Source organism: Microcebus murinus, chromosome 11 (genome assembly GCF_040939455.1).
Source record: "Microcebus murinus isolate Inina chromosome 11, M.murinus_Inina_mat1.0, whole genome shotgun sequence".
In the NCBI taxonomy this organism is placed as follows: domain Eukaryota; kingdom Metazoa; phylum Chordata; class Mammalia; order Primates; family Cheirogaleidae; genus Microcebus; species Microcebus murinus.
Window position 1 is genome coordinate 91,696,766 of NC_134114.1, and position 20,061 is coordinate 91,716,826.

The 20,061-nt window shown below is 32.1% G+C and overlaps 1 protein-coding gene across 1 annotated transcript in view; it reads left to right on the plus strand.

Moving 5' to 3' along the window:
* The window catches only part of PRR16 (proline rich 16), a 285,594-nt gene that overhangs the window by 228,423 nt on the left and 37,110 nt on the right, over positions 1-20,061 (plus strand). The gene's annotated exons all lie outside the window — the stretch shown is intronic.

Consider the following 20,061-nt stretch of genomic DNA (forward strand, 5'->3'; position numbering starts at 1 on the left):
ATAGGATTTGCATTGCATCTGTAACTCATTTTGAGCAGTAAGGACATTTTAATGATATTAATTGTTTTCAATATATGAACACAGAATGTCTTTCCATTTATTAATGTATGTCTTCTTTAATTTCCTTTAGCAGTATTTTGTAGTTTTCAGTATACGATGAATCTTTTGTCTCCTTAGTTGAGTTTATTTGTACTTTATTGTTTCATAAGCTATTGTAAATGGAATTTTTTTCTTAATTTCCTTTTTGTTGTTTTAAATTATTTTTTATTTTAGCATATTATGGGGGTACAAGTGTTAATGTTACGTATATTGCTCATGCCCCCCCCACCTCCTCGACTCAGAGCCTCAAGCGTGACCATCCCTAAAACGTTGAGTATCTCACTCATTGTGTTTGTATATACCCATCTCCTCCTTCCCCCTCCCACCTGCCCTACACCAGACAAATGTTATTTCCTATATGTCCACTGAGGTGTTGATCTGTTAATACCAATTTGCTAGTGAGTACATGTGGTGCTTGTTTTTCCATTCTTGAGATACATCACTTAGTAGAATGGGTTCCAGCTCAATCCAGAAAAATATAAGAGGTGCTATATCACCATTGTTTCTTAAAGCTGAACAGTACTTCATGATATACATATACCACATTTTATTAATCCACTCATGAATTGATGGGCACTTGGGTTGCTTCCACAACTTTGCAATTGTAAATTGTGCTGCTATAAACATTCAAGTGCAGGTGTCTTTTTCACAAAGTGGCTTTTGATCTTTTGGGGTAGATGCCCAGTAGTGGAATTGCTGGATCAAATGGTACATCCACTTGTATCGCTTTAAGGTATCTCCATATTGCTTTCCACAGAGGTTGAACTAGTTTGCAGTCCCACCAGCAGTGTAGGAGTGTTTCTATCTCTCCACATCCATGCCAACATTTACTGTTTGGGGACCTTTTGATAAAGGCCATTCTCACTGGAGTTAAGTGATATCTCATTGTGGTTTTGATTTGCATTTCTGATGATTAGAAATGTTGAGCATTTTTTTCATATGTTTGTTGGCCATTGTACTGTCTTCTTTTGAGAAGTTTCTGTTCATGTACTTTGCCCATTTTTTGATAGGGCTGTTTGATTTTTTCTTGCTGATTTTCCTGAGTTCTAAAAGGCTCAACCAGGAAAAACTAGAATTCCTGAACAGACCAATATCAAGTACTGAAACTGAAACAGCAATAAAAAACCTTCCTAAACAGAAAAGTCCTGGACCAGATGGTTTCACATCCGAATCTTACCACACCTAAAAAGAAGAACTGGTGCCTATCCTGCAGAAATTTTTTCACAACATTGAGAAGGATGGAATCCTCCTCAACACATTTTATGAAGCGAACATAACTCTGATACCAATAAGAGGAAAGGATGCAACAAAAAAAGAAAACTACAGACCAATATCCCTTATGAATATAGATGCAAAAATTCTCAACAAAATCCTAGCCAATTGAATCTAGGTGCTTGTCAAGAAAATAATTCATCACAACCAAATGGGCTTCATCCCAGGGATGCAGGGATGGTTGAACATAAGGAAATCTATAAATGTAATTCAGCATGTAAACAGAAGCAAAAACAAAGACCCTCTTTGTTGACCCTCTCAATAGACACAGAAAAACATTTGACAAAATTCAACACCCTTTTATGATAAGAGCGCTCAACAAAACAGGCATAGACGGGGCTTACCTAAAAATGATACAAGCCATATATGACAAACCCACAGCCAATATCATACTGAATGGGGAAAAATTGAAAGCATTCCCACTTAGAACTGGAACAAGACAAGGTTGCCCACTATCTCCACTTCTATTCAACATAGTGCTAGAAGTCCTTGCTATAGCAATCAGACATGAGAGCAGAATTAAGGAAATTAATTTCCTTTTTGTGTTGCTCACTGTCATGTGTAGAAACATAAATAATTTTTTCTGTAAATTTTATATCCTATAACTTTGTTGAAATCTGTTTTAACAGTGCTTGTGTGTATATGTATGTGTGTAATCCTTAGGGTTTTCTATATATAAAATCATGTCATTTATGAAGAGAGATAATTTTACTTCTTCCTTTTCAATTTGGGTGTCTTTCATTTTATTTTCCTCACTAATTGATCTGGCTGAGTCTTCTAATCCTATACTGAATAAAAGTGGTGAGAGTGAGCATTCTTGCTTTGATCCTGACTGTACAGGAAAAGCTTTCAGTCACTCACCATTTAATATGATATTACAATTGCTGTTGCTTTTTACATATGACATTTATTGTATTGAGGTAGTTTCCTTCTATTCCTAGTTAGTTTGTTGAGTGTTTTTATCATGAAAGCATGCTTAATTTTTAAAATTTTTACTTTGATCAATTGAGTGCTCATGTGGTTTTTATTATTTGCATTACATTGATTGATTTTCATGTGTTGAACCATACTAACATTCCAGGAATAAATCCTCTTTGAACATGGTATATAATCCTTTTAATGTGATGTTGAATTCAGTTTGCTGATATTTTGCTGAGTCTATGCATCAATCATCAATATTCATTAGGTCTGTAGTTTTATTTTCTTGTAGTATCCTTATCTGGCTTTGGTATCAGAATAAGGCTGGCCTTATATTATAGAATTAGTTTGGAAGTGCTCCCTCTTTTGGACTGTTTAGAAAACTTTAAGGAAAATTGGTGCTAATTCTAATTTTACATGCATGGTAGAATTCTTTAGTATAGCCAGCCTGTATTAGAATTTTTTTGTTGCTATTGTTTGGAGGGGTTTTTTTTTTACCACTAATTTGATCACCTTTTTAGTTAGAGATTTGTTCAGGTTTTTATTTTTTATTTTATTTTTCGCTTGATTGTTTTTTTGAGATGGAGTCTCACACCGTTGCCCTAAGTAGAGTGCTATGGCATCAGCCTAGCTCACAGCAACCTCAAACTTCTGGGTTCAAGTGATCCTCCTGCCTCAGCCTCCTGAGTAGCTGGGACTATAGGCTCACACCATGACATCCAGCTAATTTTTCTATTTTTAGTAGAGACAGGTCTTGCTCTTGCTCAGGCTGGTCTCAAATTCCTGAACTCAAGCAATCTTCACACCTTGGCCTCCCAGAGTGCTAGGATTACAGGTGTGAGCTACTGTGCCCAGCCTTGTTCAGATTTTTAATTTCTTCATGATTTGGTCTTGGCAGTTTGCATGTTTCTAGGAATTGGTCCATTTCTTCCAGGTTATTTGTTTTATTGGCATATAACCATTCATCGTATTCTCCTACTCATCCCTAGAATGCTAACTCAATACTGATGTTGGACAATGTGTTCTTTAAGAAGAAAGAAAAGAAAAAAGAACTCTCAGAGAATTATTCAGGAAATGTATGAAAGAAAGCAAGCCTAAGAAAATGACTTTCTGGGCAAAAGGTTTAAGAATTTGATATGAGGGTAGTATAAAGAACCACAGAGAGAAAATGACTAGAAAGATGAAAACCATGTCCATATAGAAAATGTTATTTTTCTTAGTAAGTGGGAATGGAATATGGAATTATTTGACAGTCTTTTTTAAAACATTGAGCATCAGTAATCACCTATGGGAGCTCCTAGGAATAGCCATGTGATGACCTTCTCTTTGATTTAATGGACTGGAGTTAATTCTTCAGTTAAGTTGGAGCATGGATATGATAGCAAAATTGTAAGAAGGATCTTTCTTCACAAAAATTATAGAGCTCAATTAATTTTCCTAAAGGGTAAGCTAGCCAGCCTAGTCTTTAAAGTTTTCAATCTAGATACAATATCCTTAAAATATTTTCTAAAAATCATATTTAGAAATGTATTGATTTAATATTGTTATCTCACAAATTTTCTTCTTCAATCATCTTAAATTTGATTTTAACTTTTCAAATCTTAATATTGACATGATTGCCCCTACCCTACTTTTTTAATTTAATATGTTTGACAACATCACCTTTATGACTGAAAGGGATGGAATGATCGTGTACATGTTAGAAAACCTTTTCAAACTAATAGAGACATTTTATATCTGGGAGGCCGAGGCGGAAGGATTGCTTGAGCTCAGGAGTTCAAGACCTTTTATATCCGAACCTGAATGAAGGTTCATTTTAAAAGTTTCCCAGTTAGTAGTTGATCTTAGATTTCACTTCTTAAGCACAGAGCTCAAAATTTTGTCTATTATGTTGGTAGCTGCCTCTGTGTACTGGTTTGATTTGACATCATCTGAGTGACTGACCAATCTGTGTTCACTGTCAGTAATTACAGCTTTTAGCAGACACTTCCTTCCTGCAAGAGGCTATTTAGCAGACAGCAATGAGCAGAGAGACAGGGCCACCTACTGAGACAAACTTAGATCAAATAAAAGGCACTGGCTGGATCAAGTATTAGTATTTGCAGAAGATATCTGGTTCCTTGAATTTTTCTGCAACTTTACTAATTCCTGCATATAAAGCTATTATTTATATACAAGATTGAACACTCTTCTGGCCCTAGCAAAGAATAAAAAGGCTAATATGACATGGTTCATGTTCTCAGGGAACATAAGTGTAAATAGAAACAGAGGTTAAAGAGCAGTAAGTAGTATAATGAGGAAGGTATAATTTTGGAAGGCCATCCTAACAGCAGAAATTAGCAAAATGGTACTACTTTCTAAGAAGTATTTTATTTATTTATTTTTCCTTTTGGCCATAGAGATTTCTTTGTTTCTCTTATTAGGGAAAAAAATCTTTACAAGAAATTGTCAATTTAAGAAGACAGTAGTGTCTTAAATATGTTTAAAGATACATTGCATATTTCATAGTTTTAGCCTTCTAAAAATTCTACTATTCCTATCAGTTTTGAGGAAGTAGAATTCTGGAAGTGATTTTTCAGTAAGACTCCAATAAATTGCTAAAAAACTGAAACATATTTTTAAATCTATTTAATGAATGAATAAAACTAAAAATAGCAGATTTGATCTACTAAAATGTTTCATGCTACTAAAATATATGTTTAAATGGTTATATTATAACTTCTGGAACTCTAGAATATTATTCAATACTTGAAGTTTTGGCTTTTTGAATGATAGCTTAATGGCTAACTGATTATTACTCTCAAAATAATGACAATGCCATTGAATGCTTAGGGGGCTTTGGTTTTGGTTTTCTTCTATTGAAATGATATTTGCAGATAAGCAGAAATGGTTCCCTGATTCGTTTTCCTTCTCTTCTTAGTGGCCATTCTCTGGCTATTTCATGTAGCCATGGGGTGTCTGTCAGGTTTCTTCACTGTCAAGTTATAATTTTTTTGTCTTTGGAATTGATACATTTTTTATAGCCAAATTTACCTATTTTTTCCTTAATAGCTTTTGTATTTTGTGTTCTAGTTAAAAACTACTACTTTCACATAAAAATTATAAATAAATGTACACAGACTTTCTTCTGGAACTTTTTTGTGTTTATGTCTTTTTTACTTTTAAATATTTTATTGGGAAAGAGCTCGCTTTTCCTACTGTGCTGCACTGTCACCTTTGTCTTAAATCAATGGGGTTTAAGTGTGTGTGCCTGTGTCTAGACTCTATTCTCTTCCTTTGGTGTATTTTTGTATCCCTATACCAATATCGAATTGTCTTAATTACAACAGCTCTGTAAAATATGCCTATATATAATAGTGTAAGTCCTCAGCTTTTGATCTTTTCTTGCCTTGGCTTTTCTTAACCTTTCCTAATTGTATTAATATATGAATTTTAGAATCAGTTTTTCAATTTCCTCAATTTCAAGTCTCCTGAGATTTTGGGGGATTATCTTATATATATAGATCAATTTGAGGGAATTAAAAATTTTACAATATGCAGTCATTTGGGGTTTTTTGTACTTTCAAGTGATCTTTTATAAAATTGTGTGATAACATGAAAAGGTAGCATTTACTTTACATTTTACTTTCATAGCAAAATCATAGGAAGGAACTTTCTTTACAAAAACTATAGAGCTCAATTAATTTTCTTACAGGCCTCTCTCTTTTATCCTTAATGCTTTTCTGATCATTCAATTTCAGAACACTTATTAGGACTTCTGGCAATTACTGCAAGCGAAGGGATTCCATAGGTACTAGGTGTATGCAAACATCTGAAAATTAGATAATTACGTAAAAATAATAGGAAAATTATCTTTTAGCTGCAACCCTCGCTTCTTTTTATATCTAAGAAATTGGTGACAATAAATCCATTATCTCTTCAACATGCAATATGGACATCTCCCAAGAGAGTCTGGTTTTACGAAAATAAGATTAAAGTGTTTTATTTTTATATATCCAGACATAATAAGCAATGTTCTAAATCATATAGATTTATACCTAAATTGATTAATATATTATATACCAATATATTAGCATATGTTAATACATAGCTCATTTGATTTAGTTTTTCTTTAATTTCTCTTGTATTATTGGTTAGTATTCTTATATAGAACACTTGAAAATGTTGCTTTAGCTATATTCTTTCATATCTGATATATTATGCTGCTAATATAAATGGTATAAATTTTATTTTCATTTTTATCTATTTCTTATATATAGAAATGCAATCAATTTTAATGTCGACCTTAAATGTATTGATTTTGTTAAACTTGCTTATTAATTGTAATAATTTACATGTAGATTCATATTTTTTATGTATGCAGTCATATCATCTGTGACTAATTGAAGTTTTATTTCTTCCTTTATCATCATTATATCTTTTATTTCTTCTTCAGTCATTGCAAACTTTCAGTCCTTCAGGAAAATGTTGAATAGCAGTGGCAACAGCAAAGATTTTTATCTTTTTCCAGATTTCAGGTGTAAAGCATTATCTATTTCATCATTAAGTATGAAATTTTCTGTGATGTTTTTGTAGATACTGTTAGATTTAGCAAGTTTCCCACTCTTCCTTATGTTTCTTTTTTTTTCTAATTGTCTTTGTTTTTAATCATTAATGGATATTATATTTTTTCAAATGCATTTCCTGTATCTGTTAGATGATGCTTTTCTCCCCCATGTTAGCATTTGTCTGATATGTCTTTTTTCATTTATTTACAATTAAGCTTTCTTAATCACTGTTTTAATACACTTCTTTCACACAATGTATAAAGTTTTAATTATTTTTATAAAATGCATTATTTTTTAACCAATGAATAAATTCATTTATATTTATTGATACGTTTAATATATTAGTTTGTAATTCTGTTGTCTGCTCTATTTTAACGATTTATTTTCAATTTTTAAAATATTTATCTTCAATTTTTCTTTAATATTTATCTTCAATTTTAAAATATTTATCTTTTACAGTTTAGATGTGTATGTGTGTGTGAGAGAGTGTGCATGCACATGTGTGTAGCTATTTAACTCAGAAAATTTAGAAGTGTATAATTTTTTGGCTGTTATGTTTGAAACTTTTAATATTGTACATATTATTTTTGGTTAAGAATATTTGTTAAGTATTTTTCCAGGCCGATTACCACTTGACCTCTGAATTTGTTATTGTCTTATTGTAAATTATTTTTGTTTAATTTTAATTTTAAATAATACAAATGATTAATTTTAATTTTACAAAACAGACACAAACAAACTAAGTGGCTTAAAACAATGGAAATTAATATGTTATAGCTCTGAAGTTCGGACGTCCACAATCAATGAGCCAGAGTGAAAGTACCAGCAGGGCTGATCCCCCTGTTCTCTAGACTCAGGGATTCCATTTCTTGCCCTTTTCAGCTTCTAGAGGTTGCCCACATTCCTCAGCTCAGAATGCCCTCCAGCCAGCAGTGCGGCACTCTGACCCCTGCTTCCATCTTTACAGCTCCTTCTTTCCCTTTATCTGACAGAGCCCTCTGTTTACACTGAACCCACTTGGCTAAGCCAGGAAAAATCTCTCCTTCTCAAAATTACTTAATTTAATCACATATTGCAAAGTTCCTATTTTACCTATTATCATATAACATATTTATAGGTTTCTAGGACTAGAAGCTAAACACCCTTGGGGGTCATTATTCTATCTACCATAACCTCTTCTGTCTTTTGCCTTCCCTTAACATTTTCTTAAAATGTATTTCATATGGTTTATTTTCACATATTTATATCCTAAAATCTTATTTCCCCAGTTATTTCACTGTTTTTATTTTTATTTTACTGTTGGTGGTTTTATATCAGATGTTTTCCCTAGAAAATGTTGTTTTATCATGATTATTTTTACTTTATTTTGTATTTCAGGAAAAAAATTTTTTGGTCTCTGAAAGCATTTAAATCCCATTAATTAGATTTGCTGTTTTAAGGACTCCGAATAATCTTGAGTTGGTCAACTTTGCCCAACTTTCAAAGCTTTCTTTTTATTATTTACTTTAATCACTTTGTTTTATCCTTTGCCTTCATATTGTATATATATTACCTTTTTGTTTGTTATCAAATCATTTCTCAACTATGTCTTCTTTTCCTTTTCATCTAATATATTTAATAATTTAGTAACAGTGTAGCATTCGTCCTGTATTTGTTTTCTTAATCTTCTTTTTCCCTTTTCATCTCTTTCTTTTGTCATGTGATTTTATCTGTGAGATATTGAGGCATTAGAATCATGCTTTCCATTAAAATTTAAATGTAAATTACCCATTTATTTTCTTTTAAAATAGAGATTGTGGTATTTCCTACCTGGCTCATTTTTAACATGGACAATTTAGCCCATACTCTTAAGTGCATCATTACTATTTATATAACTTTATTATAAATGCCTGCTTTTCCCCTTGCCTGAATTCTATCTGGCTTCTCAAAGCTGTAGGTCGCATCTGTGTATTTGAGGAAAGGTGATTGCCAATGGGGGTGAAGTAAAAATTGGCTGGACTAGATATAAACCAAGTCAGAAAACTTGAAGTGTATTTTGTTTATTAATGTCCTATAGCCCAATTCACTATACAGAAGATATACCCTAATCCATGCAAGAAGATGTCCAGGGCTTCAAATAGTACCTATGAATTTTGTGTAGAGTCTTAGAGTCTTGGCATTTATCAGAGAACAGCTGTGTTAGCAGTTTTTAACCTTGTTTCACCCTGGCTTTCCCCAAAAGTCTTCTCTAATCTTCCATAAGTGTAAGAGGATATGAGGTTGTCAATGTGATTTGGAGGCCTTGTGCTGAGTCCTGAGTGGATCAGACATATTTTAGTAAGATCTTTTACTTCTTCCTAGCCCAGAAAGCTATTCTGTGTCTTTGTTTTTCTCTATTTTTGTGTTTAACTAAATTCTTGTTTATGCATGGGGTCTTATCTCTGGTGCTTTTTCTCTCTGTTTTATTCCCCAGAGGAAAACCAGAAATCAGGAAGGTCAGCCATTTTCTGAGGTGTTTGAAAGTTGGTCCTCTTTAAGCTGCCTCTATGCTTTCTCATTATGCTCTTCCCAGCCACAAATTTCTAGTTGGATTTTTTTCAGGATGTTTAAAAATCATCTTTTTCTCCCTATGCATCTGATTGGACTGTTAGGAATTGCATGAAGCCAACCCAAGTTAAGGTTTGTAAAATATTAATAAACAAATAAATATATAAAAGGACGTGTTATTCTTTGGCTACTAGCTTTTGATTTAATGGTTTCTGGTATATTTGTGGAGATCTTTTGTTTGTTTGTTGCTTTTGTTTTGCTTTGCTTTGGCCTTGTCTTTTTGCATATATATGTGTGTGTACATATATATATATACACACATATATATACATATATACACACACACATGAGTGCACGCACACACAACTTGCATTTTTAGGTTGGAGGCAGTGAAATTTTACTATTTGACAAAATTCTGTCATTTTTAGAGGTTTATAATTTATATTTGTTCAATTTTTTTTCTAGAAGTAGTTTTCCTTCTATTTAATTAAATCACATTTTTGTTCCTCTGGATCATTTCCATAAAGTGATTGTTACAGAAATATGTTGGTGAATGTGATGTCCATGGCCCAGGTGACCACGACTGTCATTGGCATAAAAGTAATGATAGTGAGATGAATGAGATCTGCTTCCCAGTCCTGGTCCTACTCATCTGAAGTTATAGTTGATTTTTTGAAAATGTATCCTCCAGTCTCTGAAGCAAGTAAGAAATTTGGACCTACAGCAGGAATTTGAAAATCCTTTTTGGTGAAATGTATCTTAATGTGGACTTCTTGAGCCAGTTGGAAGCTAACTCTAGATCCTTCTCAATTTTGTCTACTATTTTTTTCCTTAATTCCTCAGTGTTCATCTTTGACTCATTTCTTTCAGATGAAACACTGGATTAATAGTCTGCAACCTTCATTGTGTATTAGAATTGTCTGGGAGATTTAAAAAATAATAGCTGTCCAGGTTCTAGCTCCAGAAATTTGGTTTCAGTTTGTCTGGGTGAGACTCTGACAGTGGTATTTTTAAAAAGTTCCTGGAGGTGTTTAGGGTATAGGCAGTGTGGAGAAACATTTTAATATAAAATCAATCAAGAAAAATACTCATTTTCAGGATGGAATGTAAAGGAATACTAACTAAACAGGACACAATTAAGGACAAAGGAAACTAAGTTATTCCTTTTCACCTGGAGCCACAGCAGTTATTTTGACTTAAACTATTGTCCAACATAGTTATTGAATAAAAGCATGTTTTTCCCTGGAGAATAAAAGCAAACTTTCTTTTGAAACTTGGGTGAAAACATTAAAATATTATTTTTTATAGTCAGCTCTCTTGAGGTAATTTACTCCAGTAGAGTTGACAAGAGATTAATTTCTTCAATTATTGAAGAGAAAGCTTACCTTTAGGATTGCTGGAAGCTTGCTATCATTATGGAGATAAAGTGCTCAAAGTTAAATGTGTATTGAAAATCCAAAACTTTTTTTTTTTTTCAAAAAACAAAATGACATATGTATTTATGCCCAGAGATTACTCATACGTGTAGGCTAGGAAGATGGCTGGGGAAATGTCTATAGTCTACATTTGCCAGTTAACCTACGGGGCTACTAGAGAATTTATCCTAGCTTTACACTTTCAAGTTTTATTTTATTTTTTTCTTTTCTGTTTGTTTTGGTTTGTTTTTGTTTTTCTTAAGTTATTTTGATATGTAAATTAAGCAATCAACTTTTACTCTGCTAAGAACCAATGCCATTAACCAGACTTCAGCAAATTCAGAAATTGCAGTAGGGCTGCAATTTCAATCAGATTCTATCTCATATAGAAAGTTTTACCTTTTAGAAAATGCTCCAGTCTTTGATAGAACTGATGAGATCAGTGATTCTCAAAACACTGTAAGACTGCCGGAGGGAGATGTCACTATGAACATGGAGCAACACTGCATGTTAACTAAGAAAGCTGCCCTATCTGGAATTCTGTACCCATAATGAATGCCTGCAGACACGCAATCTGATATTGAAATGATAAGTATTACTCAAAAAATACAGCAAGATGTATATATAGAATCAGGTGATTTTTGGAGCGTAGGCATTTACCCTGTTTTATATTATAAAAGAAGTAAGAAAGGAAAAATAGGAAAGAAGGAAGAAAAATTTAGCTTATCAAACATTTCTTAAAGTGATATTTGCAATTTATGTTTCTCCCTGGATTATTAAGGTTTATAAATAGATAGACTGTTGAAAAAAATTCCAGATATTTCTGTTATTTATGCCACCACCAAGTGGCAGTAGTATGCCAAAGCCTTAACCACATATGTCAAATTTTATATAATTAATTATTAAATGGATGACTTATGTAAGCAAACAAAAAAATAGAAGAGGATCACCAAAGCCTAGAAAGGGTTCTATAAAAGGTTGTGTCCATTTCATCCCTGTCTTTGGCACTTTGGCACAAGTGAATACATATTCAAGGTATTTTTACAGTTTCCCCAAATTCTTTGTACATAAGATGTAGATACATAAATTTGTTATATGGACTAAGTGGATCAGAAACTGGCTGAGTTATTTGAAATTGCTTTCAAATATGTGATAAGGAGAGGGAGAATTGTTGACTTGAAGAGCTCCATGGGGTAGAATACAAAGTGGAAGATCAAAGCTATAAAAAAAGAAAAAGCTCAACTCAAGGGAAACATGTACAATGGAGCTATAGAACTATGAAATAAGCTATGTGGGGAGGTCATGGATTCCCAATGCTGACCCTGTTTAAGTAGAATGGATATCGTTTTTCAGGAAATCATAGGGAATGTGGCATGGATATTTGTTGTTTTGCCTGAGGAACTAATTTACTTACCTTCATTGGATAAAGTCCAAGAGGGGCTGTTAATATAATGTCCCTCCCTGTCATGGCCAAGTTAGAAACTTGATCCAAGTCAATCAGAATCTCTCTCCCTAGAACCTGAGCTGCAAGAGGTGGGAACTTACTTATCCCTGGAGAGGAACAAAATAGATACTGCTCATGAGTATCCCCACTGGGTATTCAAAGTTGCTGTAGTTTCTGTTTGCCTAGTTCAGTCTGGGTGTGGCTTTTCAGTGCTCATTCTAAGAGATACTTCATTTTTCTAATCATTTCATAATATTGCAAAACTATCCAGATTTTCTTTCTGTTGTTTAAAACTACAGAATCCTGGTTAGTACACAGGTGTCAACCTGCACATAAGTGACGGAACTAAATCACTGTTAAAATATCTTTTGGTCTAGAGTGTCTGTGAATCTGATTTTAGAAAGATCTTTACCTCTTTTTAACAGGCAAAAATCATAGCAAAGTAAGAAAACTAGAATATTTTTGATAGGATGAAAAATTCCAAGTTATATTTTCTTCTGATTGTAAAAGTTGATGAAATTAGTCATGGTTCATCTGTTGTTAACATTCTTGAGATTTTTATTTATCTGAAGCTTTCTCTTGGGTTCTGGTGTCCTGCTGTTGTTCTGGGTTAGATTTGTGGCATCCTGATCTGTAGAAATGATCAAAGGACCTAAAAAGTCATTTGATAAAATCTGACATTATCTCTATTAGCATCAGCTTCAATGAAAGAGTAGTCACATTTAAATGGCAGGCCAAGGGGACAATGTTACTCAGGAAAATAAGTGAAATTTACTATTTTGAGGAAATGAATTCTCTGGACCAAATAGTGAAGAATTCCCCAAATTGGAGGCTATCATCGTTCCTCTGTCACATTCATAAGATGTTCTCTTCATGGATTTAAATATGTCATTTGGATGATTATTGAATATATGCAAATATAATGGACTGCAAACAAGAAGTCTCAAACAATGAACTCATGTTTGGCTTTTAAAAAGAATATCTATCTGCTTAAAATCTACTCCATATGTCATCTGCATGGCTGAACCATAAACCTTTAAAAGAAATACTCTGCAACTCACTGTTGCTGGAAGTTTCAGACCCTCAATCATCCAACCTCATTTATTTGCATCTCTCCTATTTCTCTCAATTTTTTTGTCTTTTGCCAATTCTCTCCTGACTTGCTTCCCTAGTTAGTTGCACTTTAGTGGTAAATCTTTAATCATTTTTCTGATTTTTTCTTTGTTAATTGAACCAATCACCTTTTTTTTACCTATTCTGTAATCAATTTCAATTTGGGGGGAAATATATATTTCATAATTGATATGAAATATATTTTATTTCCTTGGGAAATGCCAGAGAGTTACATGTCAAAGAGTTTACATGTCCTAGTATCTTATAATTCTATACATCTCATCTAAGTCTGAAATTAATTTTCCTTTCTTATTCCAAATCTGAACTATTATGCAGTTAGTCTAATACACTTAAGCTATCAAATGTCCTTCTGTTTTATTAGTATTTTGAAAAAAACCAATATTTAGACTTAGAAATTTTGTTTGTGTATATGTGTGTGTGCATGTATGTATGCATGTGGTTTTCAATTTCATTAATCTGAGATTTTTTTCCTTCATTTATTCCTATTTAAATTCCTTATGGTTTATTTAGTTGCTTGTTTTCCAATGAGTATTTTGTTCATTTGCTTTTTCTTTTTTACAATTAAAAATTTTTGTGGCACAATATTTTTACTAAGTCAAAGGACATTTTAATTTCTAAAAAGTTATTTTTGCCAATAATTTCTTAGTTTTTATTATTTATCTTTCAATTTATCAGATAATATGGGACATATAAATTTCTAATCAAATTTTTGTAGTATATTTTTAGGACAAATTATATGACATTTTAATAAAGTTTCTTTACATATAATAATATAATTTCTCTATTTGAGACATAATGTTCTTCCTCTCTCTATATATATACATTTGTTGGTTGTATTAAATACTTTTGATATACATTATATTTTTCCTACTATATCTGTACAATTCTGAAAGAGATATGTTGAAGTCTCCCTGTGTGGATCTTATATTTTAATTCTCTTAATTGTTTTTCAAACAGCAGAAGTTTTAAATTTTTATTAAGTTCTATTTTTCAATTTTTTTATAAAATATGGTTTTGATGTGTAGCTAAGAGATCTTTGCTTAAGCCAACTCTACATAAGTTTTATGCCATGTTTTCTTCTAGAAATTTTGCTGTTTTTATTCTTTATAATTAGGTTTACAATCGTTTTTGAGTTATTCTTGTATATCATGCACATGTATTCAAATTCACTTTTTGGTATGTGATATCCAAATGTTCTGACACTATTTGTTGAAAAGGCTATCGTTTATACCTTCATGAAAAATCAGTTGTTCATATGTGGATATATTTCTCACTGTCTTTTATGTTCCTTTGATGTATTTATCTGTCTTTACACAAATACTACTCTGTTTTGATTATTATAGCTTTATAATATATCTTAAGGTAGAATTTGTTCTCCAACTTTGTAATGTTTTTCCAAATTGTTTTTGTTATTCTAGGTCTTTTTACATTTATGTATAAATTTTAGAATCAATTTTCTAATTGTTCTCAAAGTCCTTGTTTTGTTGTTGATTGAAATTGCATTGAATTTACAGACCAATTTGGGGAAAATTGGTATCTAAACAACTTTGAGTCTTCCAATTCATGAACATGGTATATTATTCCATTTCTTTAGATATTTTAAATTTTCTTTCAGGAATATTTCCTGAAATATTATAGTTTTCCGCTTATATATCCTGCACACATTTGATGGGATTTATTGTTAGGAATAAAGTACTTTTGTTGGTGACATTATAAATAAAATTTTTAAAAATAAAACTGTTCATTGCTGATATATATAGGAGCACAACTGAGTTTTGTACATTAACTTTGTATCCTGAAAACATGCCAAATTCATGAATTAGTCCTAGCAGGTTTTGTGTAGATTCTTTTGGATTTCCTACAAAGACATTTATGTCACCTACAAATAGCTACAGTTTTATGACTTCATTTCCAATCTATATGCTTTTTATTGCACTTTTCCCTGTACAATGTTGAATAGGAACAATGATCTAAAGTATTCTTGCCTTGCTCTTGATTTTATAAGGAAAATACTGAGTTTATTACTATTAAGTAACACATAATGTTAGCTGTAGATTTTTGTTGTTTTTAATTCCAGTTACTAGTTTTAAAAAGTTTTTCTATTTCTACTTTGAGAGATATTTTTTCATAAATAGCTGTTGAATTTTTTCAAACATTTCTGTATCTATTGAGATATTCGTATAGTTTTTCTTATTTAGTCTGTTAATATGATAAATATTGATTATTTTTTAATGTTGATTCTGTCTTACAATCCTGGAATGAATTCCAGTTGGTATTGATGTATTATGATTTTTATATATTGCTGGATTGGATTTGTTAATGTTTTGCTGGGAATTTTTGTCTTTATGCTTATGGGAGATTTATAATCAAAGGTATTTATCTGGTTTTGGTATTAGGGTAAATTTGGCTGCACAAAATGAGTTGGGAAATGTTCCCACTTCCATTTTTTTGGAGAAGATTGTATAGAATTGGTGTTATTTTTCCCTTCAATGTTTGATAGAATTGAGCAGTGAAAACATCTGGGTGGACATTTTCCTTGTAAATGTAGCCAGTGGCTGCTGTTTCTTTCTCTCCCACAGCCAGCACTCTGGCTGTGGTGCTTCCTCAGATCTCCTTGCCCTTGCCCTGGTCAGGCTGTGTAGGAGAAGCCTGTCAGAGTATTGAAACACATATGTCTATGTCTGCAGCCCCACAAGCTTTCCACTCTCGTGCTAGCCCACACTTAGCCTTCAATAATTTGTTAAAAAATTTTAGCTCAATGTTTTTACCAGCTTATGTGCCATTTTTGTTTCTTCCTGCAAATGCCTGTGTCCTCTGGATTTCAAGATAGTTTGTCTTGTGACTTAAGTTCTCTGATAATTTCAAGACAAATGTTTAATTTGCAGTTTGTCAATTTTTCTCATGTTGTAGTTGTGAGAACAATGCTTTTTCCAGGTTTGCTGAAACTCTTTTGCATCTCTGAATTGAAACTGGAAAACCAATACTATGAGTTTCTGATGTTATTTAATTAGAAAATCATGAGAATATAAAATATTTTTGAATCACATAAGTAAATACATATTTCATTTTGTTAAAGTATATGTTCATACAGAATATTTCTTAGAGAACTTTGTCGTTGTTTTCTGCATCGCAAACTCATATATGTCCATATTCATCTTTGCTAATTTAAACTTTCCAATATTACATAGTGGCTATCTTACAGATATTTACATGTGTACTTTGTGTCTAAATATAGAAATGGAGAATTTATAGCACTAACTCGAGAAGTCAAACTTAAAAAAGCACAAAATTTAACTTGAAATTATATAAAATAAGGTACAATTTTTATATTAGGTTCTTGAATAATTTGGTTATGTCACATCAATGGTTTTCTAATCATGTATGGCAAAAATTGTTGATGCTACCTGAGCTTAAAATATGTGTGAAGAATAGTTTAAAAACATCGAAAAGCCAAGCATAAGTCTTTTAATATTTTGTTTCTTAACTATTGATTGTTATTGATAATAATGTGCTTTATTATACATTTTTATATGATGTTTGAAGCAATAGAAACATAGAAGGGATAGATTTCTCACCCACTGGCAGAATCATTCATAATGTTTTTATTCTAAATAGTTCAAAGAACTACCAAATTGTTAGTAACTTGCAAAATGCCCTATATCATTTTTTATCCTAAAAAAACCCCAATACTATCTTCAATCAGTTTTTGCCCAAAACTTGCAGCTAAAGTTGGATTATTACAGATACAGGTAGAAAATTAAGGAAACAGTGAAACAACTCAGGAATTTCTAATCAGTGCAATCAGAGTATTTATATTGTCAAGTCGTGTGTTATTTTCATTAAGCATTTCCTGGTAATGAAATCCTGGTAAGAATACAACTGATTTCATCTATAATGCAAAATAATTAATACCATAAAAGTATAGTTATTTATGTTAAGTTATGAAATTTTGTTTTCAAGCAGCAAAAGGTGAAAGTAGCTCTGTATGGTATCACCAAAAAGTGTTTACAGAAAGAAAGCTGGACATGCAGTGTTCCTCTTTTGAATATTCTGCATTTGTGGGAAATGAATGGCAGAGAAGTACCAAAGAGCATTTTTATTCTGAAGTTTTTCAAGGTCTAATTTCAAATTAAATTTTCATTTATAGACTTATATAGCTTTGCTGAGAAAAGATCACTGAGAAATTTCCTTGTCTAACCACTTCACCTTACCCCATGATATAATGAAGATTAGAATGTTTGAAGCCAGAGAAAATACAGATGCATCAACATGAGTCATAGTGTGAATCTTTTAAAATTTATTTTGTTGTGAAAATGTGAGTACCTTAATATAGCAAAGCATTCATCAGCATGGTTGTGTTGAGTTTAATATTTTTGTGGGAGTTTGAAATAGAATGACAATTGACTGGTAAGAGAGCTTAATGAAGAAATATAGTCAGCCTCAGTCATTTGACTTTTTCAAAACTTAATATAAGAGCGTAATAGATAAATTATGATTTCATCCTGTTATGATGTAAACCTAATAACAAGCACTATGGGACTCAAGACACCCCATACTGTAAATCTGTCATCATATTTGATGACACGTTAGGTTATTTTACTTTTACAGCTTAAAATTCCTTTTCATAGTGGTATATTTTCAGAAGACTTGCATCTCAGAACCCATAGAAGCAAGAAGAAAATAAAATATTTTGATTTGTATTGCTTCAAATATGAACATGCACTCTTCCTCTGTGACCTTAAAAATTTATGACAGCATTTTTTAATAAGAACCATGTAGGACCAACTAAACTATCACATAGAATTATTAATATCCATTTACTATAGACTATCCTCTTTTGGGGGGCTGGGTGGAACTCTTTTAGTCCTCTGTATTAGTCTAGACTCATAGGTAGGCCTTTCTTTTTTTTTTTTCAGTTTACTTGTGGAATATTCATTTAAGTTCACTTCCTCAAAATTGTGTATTAAACTCCCATTATCTCTTTATTTAGGTAGTTCAAGGATTTCTCCTTTATGTTCAAAATTCTTCCATTTCAAGATAAACTGGCTTTTCCTGAAAAAGCTTAGACTATTTTATTTTAATGTAGTTGTTTTAACACATATAGAGAAATTAATCCTCAATATATCTTATTGTCCTGGTTACTGCAGTAATAGATTATTTGGAAGTTCGTTATTATAGGAAGGTTTGTTTCCAAAAAACTGATTTCCAAACAGAGAATGGATTGTTTTTAAGAACTGCCTACTTCAGGAAAATATATTTTCAATTTGTTTTGGCCATTAGACAAGGTACAGACCCATGTGATATAAGCTATAAATATATTAAAACCCAATTAGACCTTGAAAGCCATAATGGGATACAGGAAAATAGCTAGCAATTGAAATAATGTGGGACTGATTTAAGAATGAAGTAATATAGAATAACAGAATATCTCACTTTTGAACTGTTGTTTTTATTGTAATGTTAGAGGAGATAATGTGGTTCCTAACATTTGTGTATCAGAAATATTTTCCTGTCTTGCTTTCCTATCCTATTTTCCTATCTTGCTATCTTGGCAGTGATTAGACTTATTTGTGTTTAGATCAAACTTTAGTCTGTTTAGTCAGATCCACCCCCCCAAAAAAAAACTAAGATTTTTGTTAAAAATTTCTTATAGGAAATGATATCATTATATGAGACCAACAATTAGCAACTTCTACATTCCTAGGTTGTAGTATAAGCAGGATAGATCTGACTGAGTTGCCCCCAAATCATGAATGTATGATTTCATTTACATCTAATTCAGAAGTTTAACACATTGACTGCCACAATAGGAAAAAAAATTCCCTGCGGCCACAGTGTTTTATTAAAAAAATAAAACAAAACAAAATAAAAAACAATTCTTTCTCATTTGTTAATTTTTATTGTTTTCTGTGTGTGAATTATATGTAACAGAAACTCCTTTTTTTAGAATTAAATTGTCTATATTAATTGTAAAAATAATAACATTAGCAAGTAAGATTTTCACAGACTACAGGGTTTCAAAGACCTGCAGGGTTTTGCTTCATGTAGCCCTAGGCTCAAAACTAGGCAGAGCTAAATATAACGCACATGGAAGTCAATGCGTTAAAGAATGGTATTTGGTTATAAGTTTCTGTTTATTTGTGGATTTTACAGGTTGTGACTACGGTTGGGAAAATACCCATTACACAGATACTTAGTTTAGCTCAAAGCAGTCAGTGGAAAGTAGCAGACAGGAAATGAGGGCAAAGTGAAAGTGAAAGTTCTAATAACGGGTAATTATATATTTTTCAGAGGCAAAAATGGGAAAAATCCTGGTATAATAAAAAGATCAGATCACAATGTAAGACTTATCTCTTTCATTCAGAGAATCGTATCGAGATAAAAGAAGATAAGTTTATGGATGTGTTGAATGCCACACTAAAGACTTTTTTATTTTCCCATGAATAAATGAGGAGCCATTAGTGGTTTTGAGGAAGGGAGTGATATGATAAAAGAGCATTTGTAAGAGGTTGGTCTGGTGTTCAGGGTAGATTTGGATTAAACACAAGAAGTACAAGAAAAATAAGTCAAATGAACTAAATGCACTGAAGCTGTGGTCCCCAAGCCCTGCGCCATGGGCCAGTACCAGTCTGTGCCCGTTAGGAACTGGGCTGCACAGCAGGAGGTGAGCAGGGTGAGCAAGCGAAGCTTCACCTGTATTTTCAAC